Source organism: Notothenia rossii, assembly GCF_949606895.1.
Source record: "Notothenia rossii genome assembly, chromosome: 7".
Taxonomy (NCBI): domain Eukaryota; kingdom Metazoa; phylum Chordata; class Actinopteri; order Perciformes; family Nototheniidae; genus Notothenia; species Notothenia rossii.
In genome coordinates this window covers 37,730,341-37,748,360 of record NC_136905.1, presented here as the reverse complement: position 1 = coordinate 37,748,360, position 18,020 = coordinate 37,730,341, and the positions used below count along the sequence as shown (strand labels likewise).

Sequence of the window (18,020 nt, the reverse complement as noted above, 5' to 3'; positions counted from 1 at the left end):
AAGCACAATGCTGTAACCACACCTCCAGAATCCAACCGACTCATTTAAATAACTCTACCTGTACAGGCTTGTTGCATCTATCTTGTAGTCCAATACTAACCGCACAATATTTACTGACACTGAGCCATGGGCGCGGGAAGGGGGGTGCTGAGGGCGCTGCAGCACCCCCTAGCGGCAGGCAGGGGGTGCGGAGCTCCCCTGTCTGAATTAGTATTTGACGGTTATTGCTGCTCCCGCTGTGCATAATCTGTGTAATATGTAGCCAATAAATTCCACATTGTTGGTAAAATAATATTTTGGCCTGCCCCGAATGTTTTTTCTGTAGCCCCGGACAATTCTACCTCAATAATATAATACATTAACCGTGCTTTACGTGAACCTCATCAAGACACTAGAAAGGACGGCAGGACTGTAATTTCCCGTGTTCAGTGAATGCAACAGAGGCAAGACACCAGACCAATCAGAGAGTTGCATTGAAATAAAAGTGTGCTTGTGTCATTCAAGCTCGCGGCTCTGTGTGTGTGCGGAAATAGCGCATTTAGTGTGTGTGAGAGAGGGGGAGAGAGAGAGGGACCGGTGCCAGCAGCAGGGACCGTGTTGTTAGCATCTGGTTAGCTAGCTGCACTAACGGACATACGGAGCTGTTTGTTCCACAACAAGCTGGAGGAGAGCTCTCCTCTCAGACTGAGGGGCTCAGGTGAGCTAAAGGACTCTCTGAGTGTTTAGATAGTTAACTTTAGTCTAAGTTATCTCAGTGGGTCTCAAACGGTTTGGTCAAAAATTATTCAAAATATTATTTCCGCGGCACACCTTCATATGATCATTATAGTTATAAAAAAAATAAGAGAATAAAGGAAAAACAGTTATGAAATACTATATGGCAGTAAAACAAGAATACAGTTTGAAAGGGGAGTGATTTGTAAAATATCCATAAAGAAAAAGAACATCTGCTTACAGTTGTGTTTCATCTGGGTGTTGAGAGATGTATCCATAGAACTCTTAATATTGCTCTCAAAGTGCACCAGATTGATGCTTTTAACTTAGGGTGACCAGACGTCCCCGTTTTCCGGGGACAGTCCCCGTTTGTATTGGCCTGTCCCCGGTTGAAACTGTCCCCGGAAATGTCCCCGTTTTTTAATATACGTTAAAAACACATAGCAAGGTGAAGTAAAACGTTTCATGTCAGGAAACACTGGGTAAACAGACTGTGGTCAAGCCAGCCCCCACTTAGGAAAACACAGTCAAGCCAGCCCGCACGTTGTAGTGCGGTGCGCAAATATCCTATGCATTACGGTAGAGGCCTGTAAAAACTGCCTTCAAAATAAAAGCGTTTAATTTATAAAAGCTTAAATTAAGAAATATGTACTATATAATGTGAACAATAATAATTTAAGACAAACTACGTATAACTACCACATTATAACTGAGTGAATGTAAAATGTAAGTATACAGTTATGAAGACATATCTGACATTTCCACTGGGTGACTAATTTCAATTGATGTTGACACCATCTCACAACACTCCTAAAATAACATTACTTTCTGAAGCAGAATTTAAAATGTATGCTGTTTAAAATCTCAAATTAGATCTATTGTCCATCTATATTTTGATTATTATTTAATGAAAACCGTCCATAATCAAAGAGTCATTCGAAGTCAATCAAATTTAACTTATTTCACTTCAGGGTGATAGCAGGAGACCCCATCTAGTCAATCAGAGAAAATCAGGACAATCTGATGTAGAGTTTCAAAATAAAAGACCTTTGAAGTCTCATATATGGGCTATCGTCACTCTATTTATAGATAAGAATAAAACAAAAACTATCCAGTATCAAAGACTTATTTCACTTCAGGGTGATCGCAGGACACCCCATCTAGTCACTCAGAGAGAATCTGGACAATCTGATGTCCAGTTTCAAAATAAAAGACCTTGGAAGTCTCATATATGAGCCATCTTCCTTCTGTTTGTATCCAACAGTTCAAATGTTCGAATGACATTAAACCAGAATTGTCCCCCTTTTTTCTTAAACAGTGAAGAAAATTGGATATGTTAATTATATATATACCGCAAAACTCAAAATGTCCCCGGTTTTAATTTTGAAAATCTGGTCACCTTATTTTAACTTCAACATTTAAAAAAAATCTTCCCGGGGGAGCATCCCCCCGGACCCCCCTAGAGGAGGTGAGGTCCATTCCCCACTCGTAAAAAATAGCATTTTACCCCTGCCTATAGGCCGTGAGCTGATTATCGAGCCTTCATTGTAACAGTCGGGGGTTTACTGTGTGTTTGCGTGTGGGGAGTTTTTTTGTGCGTGCTCTATAGTGCCCGTAATAGTGTTCACTGGAGTCCAGCACCTCAGCACCCCCACTCAAAATACCTTCCCGCGCCTCTGCACTGAGCGGTGAAAATATAACACTGTGCAGACTGCAAATTCTACTGCAACATTCTGCTGCAGTATAATTCACTATTTGATATAACACTAACATTCCTGACAATAGACCTCAATAGTCATCTTTTATGGTGTACATGCCTTTTTAACAACATGTTTGAATGGAACATTCATAAATCAAAATAAATATAACTTAAATATACATGACCTCTTAAATGAAAATAAAGTGAACATTAACACCAATATTATCATTTATAAAATGCTATAACAAAAAAAATAACATAAGCAGCAGATTTTTTAATTAAATATACATACCAACTACAAAATAAGCAGGTATTAAAGTGTAAATGGACAACAAAACGGAAATGGAAGTGAAAAGGTCTGATGGTGGTGCTAAATCAGAGCCTGTTCTCAGTCTTTTTCTCATCATGCATCTTGTGTGGAGTGATCCAATATTGTTACCATAGCCTTGCCCTTTAACAGTTATTACGAGCCCTTGCTCAACCTTACTCACCAAGAGCCCAGCGCCTAGCCTTCTTACAGGCTAAGTCACTGATCAAGTCCTTGAAGTCCAGCTTTCTAGCCAACTGGCTTTCAATGGACAGTAAAAGAGCCTTCTTTCCACCTTTCTTAAGCTCTTTTCTGTTCTTTGGTTTTAGCGCCTGGTCGACGCGCTCACACATCACTCAGAGATATATTGTTTGTTTTTGGTACATTTATTTCCATGTTATAGTTTCCATTTCTTCACTGTTCGTTCTCTTCTTTAAAACACACAAATGAAGGTATCTTACCAGATGATGTTCAAACAGTTTTCGTCGTTTAAATAAACGTATCTTCTCTGCAGTGCAAAAAAAACATGTGGCTTCACAACCAAAATAGAACCCAGAATATAATCAGCAGGACTCTTTTAACCAGCTGAGGCAATCGTAGCACCAATCAGCCGCTCCGCCCCACCGTGGCTGCGGATCCCGATCAAATGACACCAATCAATTATACTCCATTACATATATTAAATAATCAAAATAATAAATCAACGTTTTGGCTCCTACAGACAGCATGGCAAGACTGCAAAGCCTTATGGGGGGACAGGGCTGCGGAGCCTAAATATGGATCTGTTGGTCCTGGCACCAGGGGGAGGGACAACTGATTTAGTATGAATAGCTGCTAAAAATGTACCTGCATTTATTAAATGTCAGCTAAAAGAGCAGTGAAATGAAAAATCTCAGCATTTTCAGTGAAGATATTAACAGTACTTAATTTCAGCAAAACATTACAATTATTATTTACAATGGACTAAGCTTAGCTAACAGACAAATTTCCACCACTCATGGACCACACCCACCTCTTCTTTTGAAAAACTGTGTGACATACTGTCGTCCTTTAGTCCCTCTCTCTTGTCTTTCTCTCCTTTCTTTTCTTTTTTGAAAGCCTGACTTTGTGAGTGGTTGAGACATGGCACAAACGTAAGTACTAGCATCCCTCCTCACATGGGCTGAAGTCGAATACTCCATTTAGCTTAGGAACCTTCTTAACCGAGTGAAATGACCTGGAAGTCCCTCAGTGGCAGTGCCGTTCGAATTCTCTAGATGATAGGAAAGGAGGTTTCAAACGTCCTTTATAACCTCCTTTAGCTTAGGAATCACTGGACCTCCTTTACCGAAAGGAGAGGAGAAAATGCTGCCGCAGCATTTGACGTAACACAACAGTCGGCCGTTCACGGACACAAACGATTATGACGGAGAAATTATATCATGAAAGTTACGGTGCTTATTAAGCATTTTAAAACGTATATGGTAAGTTGCCAAAGTGCTTTGTTTTGAACGGTCATCAGTATTATAATCAAAAAGAGAAATATGAACGTTAGTTTTTACTGAAATGATCAAATAAAGTCAACATTTCACTGAGCTGTGTGGGCTTTGTTCAACTTTTAAAAGATGTTTGAATGGTGATGTACACAGTGATAGGTGTTAAAGACTCTGGTATCTTACCTTGTTATTATTACATGTTATTGCATTTGTCCAGCAGGGGGCAAACTCACTTTTGGTATTAAAAGAGCCTGTTACATGTTCCCAGGAGGAAGTCCCGGCAGCATGTTACCAAAGTAAAACCAGTTAAACCTACTCCTATGATGTGGACATACAATTATTTATCACAAGATACAACATATTATTGGCGACAAGGATGGGATAGAGGATTAAGACAAGGATCAAGACGGGATCAAAGAGGACATGCTGAACGGACTGGTTAGCACCTTACATGCAGGTTTGGGTCGTTAGCGGCAGCTAGCTCAAATTATTAGCAACGTCTGCGGGTGGAGGAGAGGATTCATTGACACACAATGGCACTGATTGGCACGCTGGCACCTTTTGATGCAAAACATCAGAAGTGGGAAGAATACTGTGAGGCATTGGAACAGTTTTTTGAGGCTAATGAAATTGATAATGGAGACAGACAAAGAGCCATATTAATAAGTGTTGTGGGATCATCAACATACAGCCGTATGAAAAACCTCCTCAGTCAGGATAAGCCCAAGGATAAAACGTACACACAACTTGTGGAGCTGCTAAAAAATCACTTTGACCCAAAGCCTAGTGAAATTGTGCAAAGGTACAAGTTTGACTCCCGCAACCGTGAGCCCAATGAGTCAGTAATGGAATACGTGGCTGAGCTGCGTCGGTTAGCGCAGGATTGCAACTATGGTAACACTTTGCAGCAGAGGCTTGAGAGACAGGATCGTCTGTGGAATATATGAAGATCGGATTCAGAGACGACTCTTATCAGAAGCGGATTTAACATTAGAAAAAGCATTGTCAATTGCTGTGGCGTCAGAGACTGCAAATAAAAATGCACAGGACATACAAAACCAAGGGGCCACAGCTAAATGCTTCAAAGTGGATAAAAAGCCACAGGAGGCTTATGCACACAGAGAACCTACCAAAGAGTGTTACAGATTCAAGGGAACCAAGCATGAAGCAGCAGACTGTAAGTTTAAACAAGAGAAATGTCATGCATGTGGTAAAATAGGACACATTGCCAGAGCTTGTCGTAGTAGATCTACACAGAATGGAAACAGCAACAAAAATGCAGACCCAAAGAGAGAAAGGAGGCAAACCACATATCACCGTTCTCATAAAGTACAAGAGCAACAGAGCCAAAGTGATAGCTCAGAAGAAGATACATTCTTTCTGAATAAGATGAGGCTCAGATTGGGACGCATGAGTGAAGTGCACTTGAGACGAGTAGACCCATACATGGTTGAAGTGAAGCTGGATAGTAAGTTTTTTTAACTTTGAGATAGACACTGGCTGTAGTCTCACAATAATGAATGAACAGACATTTCAAAGACTATGGAAAGACACAAAACGTCCATGTTTGAGACCAACCAAAATCCACATCGAGTATTATATAGGTGACCCTGTTAATGTGGTCGGAGCTGCCATTGTTAAAGTGAAATACAAACATCAAAGGCGTTACCTGCCCCTCATTGTGGTTAAAGGGGACGGCCCCAGCCTGCTGGAAAGAGGCTGGTTGGAGGAAATACATCTGAGTTGGAAAGAAATCAAGCTCAGACACAAATCCCGAGTCCTGAAATACCTGAAGACAGAGGACAAATCGCTCCAGCAAGTACTGAGCAAACATGAAAATGTCTTCAAAGAGGAGCTTGGCACACTGAAAGGTATGAAAGCTACCATCCATGTAAAGGCCCTGACACACCAGGCGGATTTCGGCCGTTTTCGTTAGTCGGAAGACTAACAACATGTTGAATCGGCCATACATCGGGTCAGGCAGTCGGACCAAGCAATCACTCTGATTGGCTGTTCAGCTAGCGAATCAGTGCATGAGAAGCGAAACGGAAGTGAGGGACGTAAACAAACGATTTAAGAAGGCACACACAGACTGCTATTCATTTTCATCTCATCATGGCGATCTGGAATGACGGAAACGAAGACCTGTTCATCACCTTGATCCAGGAGAGGCCAACTCTGTACGACATCACAGAGAAAAGGTACTCGAACCGAGTAGTGAAAACGGGACTCTGGCGAGAGATTGAAACGCAACTTGGTTTCTCGGGTAAGATGATCTTTTTCATCAATTGAGCTCTTTAGCAGATACTGTTGGCTTTTTATTGTTTGCCAGCGTACGGTGACGTTAACGTGAAATGTAATTTGTTATTTCAACCTTGTGTTTTGTTGTTATCTTGTTGCTAGCTGTTACTAGCTGTGCAGTTTGGCACTGCATATAGATATGAATTGGACATGCTAACTAGCCACAATGCTTACATCGTTTATTTGTGTGCTTCAGAGAAAGAGCTGAGGAAAAGTGGGATTCTCTGCGAACCCAGCACACCCGGTACAGGAAACTTGCCCCTTCAGGTAGTTGTGGAGCACAAAGGACTGGCAGACAGCAGTGGATCCTGACCAGGCTGCAGTTTTTAGAGCCCTACACAAGAAGGAAGGAGAGTACTTCGAACCTCACCATCACGGTAACTATTTTATTTGTTGAGTACAAATAAGTGTTCCTTGCTTCTTTCATTTACAAAAACATTATTTTCATTCATTTGGTGGTTACAGTGGTAAATATAACAATAACAGAGTAATATATATATATATATATATATATATTGTATTATAATTATTGATGTGCTCATCACCTTAATGTTGCAGCTGGTAAAGGAGGAGCTAATTGAAATTGCATGATATACTGCTGGGTAGCTTATGAAATTCACCATGGGATCAATAACGCTTTTATCTTAACCTATAATAATACATGATAAAATATGTCTTGATTATATTTTGTAATGTTCTGAATCTTCTAGAAGTATGTCTTTAGCATCTGAATAGAGCCATCACAATGTGTCTACAATGTGCCTCTCACTCTTGACCACACCCCAAACTAATGGCACACACATTTCAGGGTATTGTTTTGTTATGAATGCTTAGTAAACAGTTTTAAGAAGCCATGGTATTAAATCCAACTAACTGTGAATTTATTTAAAAAAAATTAAGGAACGTCCGGTGGCTGCAGAATCAACCCCCGGTGGCACCAGCAGTGAAACCTCGACCAGCACCACCGAGGAGTCCTTCCACTTTGATGCTGAGCCCTGCACTCCCCTGGCAGAATCCACCATCTGCACCACACCGGCACCGCTCGGAGAGAGGCCAAGCACACTCAGCACTCTAAGGCCTCCGGCGAAAGCGCAGGATGATGATACTAAATGAGATACTGTCTACCGCTGTTCATTGTTCAAGATTGAAATGTAAATGTGCAAGCCGGTTTTCTGCCCCTCTATTCACATGTAGCCTTTCATACGTGATGGTTTCTTCATTCTCTAACTGTTGTGGAGCAGAACTATAAAGTTGCAGGATTAGTCTCAAGTACCTCAATATAATTATAGTATGTCTGCACTTTAAGTGCTCATTTCATCATTCATTCATGCATTTTATATTCTACTAAAACTGAATCAAACCATAAACAAGGTGGCCTGTTGGGATTACTATATATATATACATATATATATAATATATCTGCATTATTTGATCTCACTTTATGCTTTGCTCTTGCTGCTTGTGTTACACTGATTTTATATCTTATTTCTTACTGATGTAAAGCACTTTGAACTGCAATCCCATGTATGAAAGGTGCTATACAAATAAAGTTATTATTATTCAGATGGATGTTTCTGCCCCTCTTTTCATTCTCCCATTATCCTCCTCAATCTGCCTAGAAGTATTTTAATGTTGTAGCTGTTACTATAACCAATGCTAATGCTAGGGCTGCAACTGACAGTTATGTAGGCACATTGTTATTGTTTCTTATCGCTGTGTGATTAAAAGAATAAATACAAATAGCACGATAGGCAATGCAAAACTTTATTTCGTACCTTCATACACACAACATTAGAATGAGCTTTTATCAATGCCTACATGATGATAACCTGTCAACATGACAGGAAAATCCACATGACATTAATACAGAGCGGGCAGAACCCAAATCTAGCTCCAGTGCCGCACGAAACATGTTTTCGATGGACGAGAGTGAAAATGGAACGCACACGCTATTTGTTGTCTATTCTTCTTCTCTGTCTTCCGGTTGTTGCCTCTTTTGAATGACGAATAAACACTACCGCCGCCTGCTGGTAAGGAGAGTTATTGCCACTCACACACTGAAGTCTTTGCGGTGTGTTCCCGTGCGACACATGGCCAAGACGCAGGAGAACACGGCGACGCAACAGCCAGCGTCGGCGAGTCCTCTGGTGACTGCTTGGTGTGTCAGGGCCTTAAAGGCTGATGCAGTCCCTCGTTTCTTCCTTCCAAGGTCTGTCCCGTACGCCATGCGCACCAAAGTAGATGAAGAAATAGACAGATTGTTGAAAGAAGGAGTAATCTCACCTGTTAAACATGCAGAATGGGCAGCACCAGTGGTTCCAATACTGAAGCCTGTTGGGACAGTAAGGCTATGTGGAGACTACAAGCTCACTGTCAATACAGTTTCCTCACTTGAACAATACCCCATACCTCGAATGGAAGATCTGTTTGCAGCAGTGACAGGAGAAAAACATTTCACAAAGTTGGACATGAATCATGCATACCAGCAAATACTCATGGATGATGAATCAAAGAAATACGCACAGACGCTTATTCACATACAACAGACTGCCTTTTGGAGTAGAATCAGCCCCAGCTATATTTCAGAGGACAATGGAAGGTCTCCTGCGAGGCATTCCTTTCGTGGCAGTGTATTCAGATGACATCCTGGTGAGCGGTGTGGATGAGGAAGACCATCTGCAGAACCTCGAGACAGTGTTGGCAAAGCTGGAGGAGGCAGGATTGCGTCTGAGAAGGAGCAAGTGCACTTTCCTGGAAGAGGAAGTGGAATATCTGGGACATCGAGTGGACGCACAGGGACTTCACCCTGTGGAAAAGAAAGTCAAAGCCATCATGGAGGCTCCCAACCCCACAAATGTTACTGAACTCAAGTCGTACTTAGGTTTGCTAAATTACTACAACAAATTTCTGCCAAACTTAGCTACACTATTGGCACCACTGCATGAGCTCCTGCGACAAGGTGTGCGATGGACATGGCAAAAGAAACAGGATGAGGCTTTTAAAAAATCAAAGGCCCTGTTAAACTCATCAGAAGTGTTAGTGCATTACTCTGCTGACCGAGAGTTAATTATGTAATGTGATGCATCACCTTACGGGGTGGGCGCTGTTTTATCACACGTAATGGACAATGGAACTGAACGTCCTTTGGGGTTCATGTTGCGTACCCTAGCGCCTGCTGAAAATAATTACTTACAGCTAGACAAAGAAGGCTTAGCAGTTATATTTGGAATCAGGAAATTCCACAAGTACTTGTATGGTCGAACTTTCACCATCTATACAGATCACAAGCCACTGATCTCTCTCTTCAACGAAAAGAAAGCCATTCCACAGATGGGTTCCCCTAGAGTTCAGAGATGGGCGGTGCACCTGAGTGCCTATGAGTATCACATTGTGTACAAACCAGGAAAGAACAATGCTAATGCGGACGCATTAAGCAGACTGCCGCTATCGGAAGATGTGCGAGAGAGTGAGACCGCAGAACAAGTGCTCATGATTGATCTTCTGGATGACACACTCGTGGACACAGCCAAAATAAAACACTGGACAGCTAAGGATGTAATATTGTCTCAAGTTCATGGTTATGTCCTGTTGAGATGGCCTTCAGTCACTGAGGCTCCTCTCAAGCCGTATCATCAGAGGAGAGAGGAACTGAGTGTGAGGGATGGCTGCGTGCTCTGGGGAGCCAGAGTCATCGTACCAAACAAAGGAAGGGAAAATATATTGAAAGTACTGCACCAAACACATTCCGGCATGTCAAATATGAAAGGTCTGGCTAGATCTTATGTATGGTGGCCGGGGATGGACCAGGATGTAGAAAAGGAAGTGCAGTCTTGTGAGGAGTGCCAAAAGCACCAGAAGTCACCGCCATCAGCACCATTACATCCCTGGGAGTGGCCGGATTCTCCCTGGACGAGAATTCATGTGGACTATGCAGGTCCTTTCCTGGGAGAGATGTTTCTACTGATAGTGGACGCTCACTCAAAATGGATGGATATTTATCCGGTAAAGTCAGATACATCACAGGTGACCATTGAAAAGCTGCGTCAGAGTTTCAGTGTTTTTGGACTGCCAAAAATGTTGGTGTCAGACAACGGAACCTGTTTTACAAGTGCTGAATTTGAGACTTTCATGAAACAAAATGGCATCCGCCATGTGAGGTCAGCATCGTTTCACCCGTCTTCTAATGGGCTGGCAGAGAGAGCGGTCCAAACCTTCAAAGGGGGGATGAAAAAGTTGAAAGGTGAAACATTGCAAACTAGACTGTCAAGATTTCTGTTCAGTTACCGCATCACACCTTTTTACATTATTACATTACATTGCATTTAGCTGACGCTTTTATCCAAAGCGACTTACAATAAGTACATTCGACCAGGAAGATACAACCTTGAAGAAAACAGAATCATATAAGTACATCAGGTTTCATAGAGCCAAACATTTAAAGTGCTACTCAACTGGCTTTAGATAAGCCAGTCCTTTATTAGTATATAAGTGCTTTGTTAGTAATTATATCGCTCGAAGTGGAGTCAAAAGAGATGAGTTATCAGTCTGCGCCGGAAGATGTGCAAGCTATCTGCTGTCCTGATTTAAATGGGGAGCTCATTCCACCATTTTGGAGCCAGGATAGAAAACCCACATGTTTTTGCTGATGGGAACTTGGGTCCCCCTCGCAGTGCGGGTGCAGCGAGCTGTTTGGCTGATGCAGAGCGGAGTGCACGTGCTGGGGTGTACGGTTTAACCATGTCCTGGATGTAGGAAGGACCAGATCCATTCACAGCATGGTACGCAAGTACCATTGTCTTGAAGTGGATTCTAGCAGTTTCTGGAAGCCAGTGAAGGGAGCGGAGGAGCGGCGTGGTGTGGGAGAATTTTGGAAGGTTGAAGACCAGACGAGCCGCTGCATTCTGGATGAGCTGCAGAGGTCGGATGGCACATGCAGGTAGACCAGCCAGGAGGGAGTTGCAGTAGCCTAGGCGTGAGATGACGAGAGCCTGGACCAGAACCTGCGCTGTTTTCTGGGTTAGCTGGGGACGTATCCTCCTGATGTTGTAAAGTGAAGGACAGTTTGTTATCTAGGATCACACCCAGATTCCTTGCAGTCTGAGTCGGGGAAACAACAGAGGTGCCGATGTTGATTGTTAGGTCAAGAGTGGGACAATCTTTTTCCAGAAGGAAAAGCAGTTCAGTCTTGTCAAGGTTGAGCTTGAGGTGATGAGCAGACACTGAGAGATGTCAGCTAGACAAGCAGAGATGCGTGCGACGACCTGGGTCCTTGAGCGGGGAAAGGTCAGAATTAATTGGGTGTCGTCAGCGTAGCAGTGGTATGAAAAACCATTCTGGCTAATGACAGATCCAAGCGAGTTTGTGTACAAGGAGAAGAGGAGGGGACCAAGAACAGAGACCTGAGGGACCCCTGTGGTTAATTGACAAGGGTCGGACTCGGACCCTCTACAAGTTACCCTGTAGGTGCGGTCTTTGAGGTATGAAGTCAGGAGGGAAAGTGCAGTGCCTGAAACTCCAAGTTCTTGGAGAGTGCGAAGGAGGATCTGATGGTTTACCGTGTCGAATGCAGCAGACAGGTCCAGAAGGATGATGACAGAGGAGAGAAAGGCTGCTTTAGCAGTGTGCAGTTCCTCAGAGACAGCAAGGAGAGCAGTTTCTGTTGAGTGACCTGCCTTGAAACCAGACTGGTGCGGATCCGGAAGGTTGTTCTGATGGAGATAACAGGAGAGTTGTTTAAAGACTGCGCGTTCAAATGTTTTTGACAGGAACGGGAGGAGAGAGACAGGCCTGTAGTTTATAACATCAGACGGGTTGAGAGTGGGTTTCTTTAGCAGAGGGTTTACTCTTGCCTCCTTGAGACTGTTTGGAAAGTGACCAGAAGTTAGAGAAGTGTTGATGAAATGGGTGAGAAACGGTAGAATATCAGGAGCGATAGTCTGAAGGAGGTTTGAGGGGATAGGGTCCAGAGGACAGGTGGTAGGACGGGCAGATGTAATGAGGGTAAGAACCTCACTTGGAGAGAGAGGGGAGAAGGAGGTCAGTGTGTGGGTGAAAGGAGGGTCTGGTGACCAAGCGGTGAGTAAAGGTGAGTCAGAAAAAGAAGAGCGAATATCATCAACCTTTTTTTCAAAGTGGTTAACAAAGTTGCTTGACAGAAGGGAGGAGGGGGAAGGGGCTTTCGGGGGGGGGGGGGGGGGGGGGGTTCAAGAGGGTGGAGAAGATGGAAAATAGTTTTTTGGGGTTAGAATAGGAAGATTGGATCTTATCTTGACCTCACGCAACCACAGGCCTGTCGCCTGCAGAGTTGATGATGTCAAGGAGACTCAGATCTGCACTTGAGTGCAGCAAAAACAACTAAAACAGAAACAGTCCCATGACACAAACAGGAAACTGAGAAGTTTCTCACCTGGGGATAAAGTGTTCATCAGAAACTACTGTTATGGACCTAAATGGATCCCTGCGGTCATCGAGAGCTCATCAGGTCAAGTGTCATATACAGTGATCATTGGAAGTGGTCAAGTTGTGAAGCGGCATGTGGATCTATTAAGAGGCAGATTGACAGACACCGTGCCCTTAGAGCCGGTGCTGGACTCCAACAGAGACACTGTGATTCCAGTGACAATCGAGCAAGAAGGACCTCCTGCAAGTGAGCCAGTGATTCTGTGTACACCGGTCCCGCCGGACTTGCCTGCTACACCCGTGGTGAGACGATCATAGCGCGAGAGACAGCCACCTGTATACCTGAAAGACTTTGTTAAATAGATCAAGAGATGTTCCATTAATAGAGCAGCATAGTTCTCTGTTCTCACTTTAAGAAAATGTTTAGAATGTTAATCTTTGAAAAACCAGTTAAACCTACTCCTATGTGGACATACAATTATTGATCACAAGATACAACAAATACTAACGTTTATAATAAATACATTTGTATTGATTTTAAGATATTTTCATAGTTCATACAATCATACGTATTGGGATCATTTGTATTAATGTGGACCGGGGGTAGAGGGTGACGAGCATAAGTTTCACTTTCATTTTTTATTTCAACTCCAACTTTGGTCATGAAGAATATGTTTCTCTGTTGTTCATAAAGCATAAAGCAACAGCATCAGGGCACGGTGCAGAGTCTCTAGATGAGTTTAGAGTAGTCCGTCATTCTTATTAAACATCCATGTTGTAGTCCGCTGTATAGAAAACTGTAGTTTCCATAGTTTCCTCACAGCAGCAGACGCACATTCGTGACGTCCACTGGTGCATCATAAACACGTCGGATAGTGAAAGTGCAGTCGGTTTCTCTAAAGTACCGCAGTCTCTTCTCCTAAATCCTTTTGAATTCTCCTATCCACTATCCCTTAACCCTGTGACGTTTCACTCAGAGGTCAAGGAATAGACGATAGGGTTAGAATTTAGGAGCTGATTTTTGGATTATCCGACCGCAGCCGTGCTCTCACTCTGCTGCTAGAAAGTAGGGGTGGGCGGATCAATCCCAAATATCAATACTTCCGATATTACGTTACGTTTCAAAATATCGATACTAGAGCCAATAGGATCGATACTTTTGTACTTTTTTTCCCGTCTCCTCTACTCGTCAATTTATTTTCTTCTATCTGCAGACGAACACAAGTATATGCTATCAGCAGGGCAGGACTATGGGCTCAGAACAGTCTCATAATACACACATGCACACAGAAGGATTCAAACTTGTATTTCATGATCCGCAAAAGGATCCACACTTGTGTTTTTCAATGCACACACAAATGTGTTCCGTTTCATATACATGTAAATAAAATCCAAATACAGAAAAAAGTTTTTAATGTGTATTTTTGATCCACACATTTGTTTCCTTTTAAAACCTCTGAACCTGCAAACACAAACCGCTTTCTGTGCACGGATCGCTGTGCATTCGTGTGTGGGTTTTTTGAGACTCCCCTGACGGTCAGCCGATTCGTACTTGTAATTTTTTCTATCTATAGCCAATCAGATGTCTCCTCAATTATAAGCCAATCACATGAGCGCGCCCCCACGAGGGTAGATTTATTGCGTTCATGACGTAGCGCTTCATGTACGCAATTTGCGCAGTCCGGAGCTGACAGGTCCATGGAGCCTGCCTGCAGGCGCTAATCTCTGGACACCTCCGCTCTCAGTACATTGCCACTTTACGAACAGGAAATGCACGCAAATACAAGCCTTTATATTATTAAGGTTCAGCACCACTTTCGATGAATGCTTGTGTGTACACAAAAACGGCAAGCAAAACCGTTTTAAATGTGTGTTTCCTGAATACAGCTGCCTGCTTTATTTATGTCTGTATGAAGTTGTTGTGAGTGTGGAGGGAGCAGCTACAGATGTAGCACTGAATTTCGGACTCCAGCTTACAGCTTCCTGCCTACTACCTGCCAAATACCAGTATAGAGGAATGTTAAGCCCTCCCACTATTTTCCAAGAGGGCGTTGCCAGATTTTCAATTTCAGGTTTTAACCAGGAGATGGCGCTTCATTCACAAATACAGAAAGACAAGTTTCATGGACTTTCAGTTGTGTTTCGAAGAGCATTTGAACACATCAATATTTTAGATCAACTAAAGTATATCTAATCTTGTAATTCAATAATATATAGTCTTTATATATTAAATAATCATAATGGAAATGTTTACATTACACTTCTTTATTTGTTATGCTCATACTTTAACCTTTACAATCGTTTGCTTTAATATGCAGTATATTTTTGTGTTTGCTTCCTCCTGCTCCCTTTCGGCCACAGACTGTATGATTTATTATTAATATGAAGATATTATTAAGATAAAATAAGATGTTACTTTATTGATTGAACATTTTAGTTTAGAATGTGCTGTCCCACGGTAATTCAGAAGGCTCACAGGTCACATTCCGACCATTATTTAAAACAATAGGTGCTTTCACACCGTCTACAGTTTGATTTGTATAGAGGGAGCTCTGTCAGTTTTCGAATTACCCATTTGCTTTCGGGGAGCCCTATTTTTTCAGAGCACATCCTGCTACTAAATATGTCACACGCACGCTCTGTTGACTGGCGCAGCAGCGCGGATGCGATCAATTGCTATAAAAACACTCTTCTACTAATACAGACGGTGTCACTATGCCGGCGGATGGGGCCGTTGTTGAAGCCTCTTCAGGCTCCGCATCGGCAGGCCTCTCCCTCGGTGTGGAGCTGTCAAGCTCGACCCTAACGCCGCTTACAGCCGGCCTACTAAAAGTTGTTTTCCGTTCACGTTGTCATTTTTAGACTCCTTCGCTTCTTTGCTTGTGAATCCAAAAGCTGTGACGCTTGGCTGTTTTCGTTTTGCCATATTTTTTTATTACACAGCCAGAGTTAAAAAAATATCAATATGAACATTTCAAATATCGCGCCGGCATCACCGCCATAACCATAGCAACGTAAGTAAGAATGCAGCGCCGCCACGTACAGATGGCAACACCCAGACATATTCACAAATATAAAACAAATATTCAGAAACTGTAATGAACAATAACTATTATTTATTTCAAGAACTGTTATTTACAGAAACTCAACATTTCTAATCTGTGTGACACAAATATGCACGATTGTTTTGGGCTCCCCCTATTTATCTCAAAGTCAGCCATCAGGGGAGCTCCCTCCCTCTTCGGGGGAGCCAAGCTCCCCCTAGCTCCCCCCCATTTCGAACAGTGTCTGTTGCTGAATGGCCAGCGATTAGGTGCGGCGCATTTATCATAGGTGATCAGAGCTAACTGCCTGCCGTCAGATTTCATTTAAAAAACAGATCTGATTTTAAGACTATTTCTTCGCTCATAAAGAATGATAAGAATAAGAATAATGCGTATTGAACTGGTTTCATTAATTAGTGAGTTTATTTAACACTAGAACCGCCAATCGGGTCAATTTGTGTGATGTGTGTTGTGTGTGTGCAATGTAACTTCTTTTCAATCAAATATTAAAGTCTCCCAGTCCGTGACTTTTCCTGAAAGTGTGTTATGTAGCACCCTATGTTGTTAAAAATTGCATTCTAATAGCGGGATTTGACGGGTTTAGGTAGGCCTATACAAAAACCTCTGGCGGTTCTAGTGTTAAGGTAATTAGGTACAGTAGAAGCCCTTTTTTATCAGTAACGAATTTAGCAGTTGAACATAAAAGTCAACTAACTTGGTCACTTGCAATTACAGTGTTGTGTCTAACTGTAAGCTTGTCACTCAGAGTAACCTACCGTTAATTTAGCTGCTGGAGAAGAAAGATCAAGGGGGGAGGGGGGGAGAGAGCTGTGGTTGATGGGCCATTTGTTGTGTAAATACACAGCTGAGAGCTGCCGTTTCATTCAGACTGTTTAAAAAACGGTAACAACGGACTATTTTTCTTAGCGGATGCATGTCAATTTAAATCAATACATACAACTATTTTTTAAATCAATAAAAACATTTTCTAAATCCATAAAAGCATTTAAATTAATATTGGGAGTCATGTCGTTACTTTGTTGAGAATGTGGCCATGTAATAAGCGGGATAATTTACAGCGACTTGTTCCTTATGGGGAAAATAACACCCTTCATCCAGATGAGGATCCCTCCGCTACACTTTGGGATCCTGATCGACCGACGAAGCTCCATTAAAATATACATATTTTTGGTGCAAAAGCAAAAGTCGAGACAACTTGAAAGGATATGGCGTTCCACTAAACTTGAAGAATCTCGTTTAATTTGGCATATTACTCTCAATGAATATAAGAAAGCACTGCGTAAAGCGAGAGCAGCATACTACTCTTCATTAATAGATGAGAATAAGAATAATGCAAGATTTCTTTTCAGCACTGTAGCCAGGCTGACAGAGAGCCACAGCTCGACTGAGCCTTCTATTCCCATAGCACTCAGTAGTAATGATTTTATGTGCTTTTTTAACGATAAAATTGTTACTCTTAGAAACAAAATCAATGACCTCTTGCCTTTGACCAGTATAGTGTTATCAACAGCTCCCGGAAACATAAGTTCTAATATTACACGAGATAGTAAACTAGAACGCTTTTCAGCCATAAACCTTGAACAATTAAATTCAATGATTCTCTCTTCTAAACCATCAACGTGTATCTTAGACCCGATTCCAACTAAGCTGTTAAAAGAAGTTTTTCCATTAATTAGCACTTCTTTATTAAATATTATGAATATGTCTTTATTATCAGGCTATGTTCCACAATCATTCAAAGTAGCAGTGATAAAACCGCTTCTTAAAAAGCACAACCTCGATCCAGAGGTTTTAGCCAACTATAGACCTATTTCTAATCTTCCGTTCCTCTCAAAAATTCTTGAGAAAGCAGTCGCAAAACAGCTGTGTGATTACTTAAAAAACTATGATTTATTTGAAGATTTTCAGTCTGGCTTTAGAACACAACATAGCACAGAGACAGCTCTGGTTAAAGTCACAAATGACATTCTAATAGCCTCTGACAAGGGACTTGTCTCTATTCTTGTCTTGCTCGATCTTAGTGCTGCATTTGATACTATCGACCATGATATCCTATTGCA

At 42.1% G+C, this 18,020-nt stretch overlaps 1 long non-coding RNA gene across 2 annotated transcripts; it reads left to right on the top strand.

Annotated features, from left to right (window-relative positions):
- The first annotated feature begins 223 nt into the window (after positions 1 to 223).
- Positions 224 to 8,027, top strand: LOC307046051. Of its 2 annotated transcripts, none has more exons than XR_013810058.1 (3): positions 224 to 697; positions 6,693 to 6,873; positions 7,397 to 8,027. It is a non-coding gene; the product is annotated as an uncharacterized lncRNA (long non-coding RNA). The 2 variants fall into 2 exon arrangements; XR_013810059.1 differs by having other exon boundaries at positions 224 to 6,461.
- Positions 8,028 to 18,020: the final 9,993 nt, after the last annotated feature.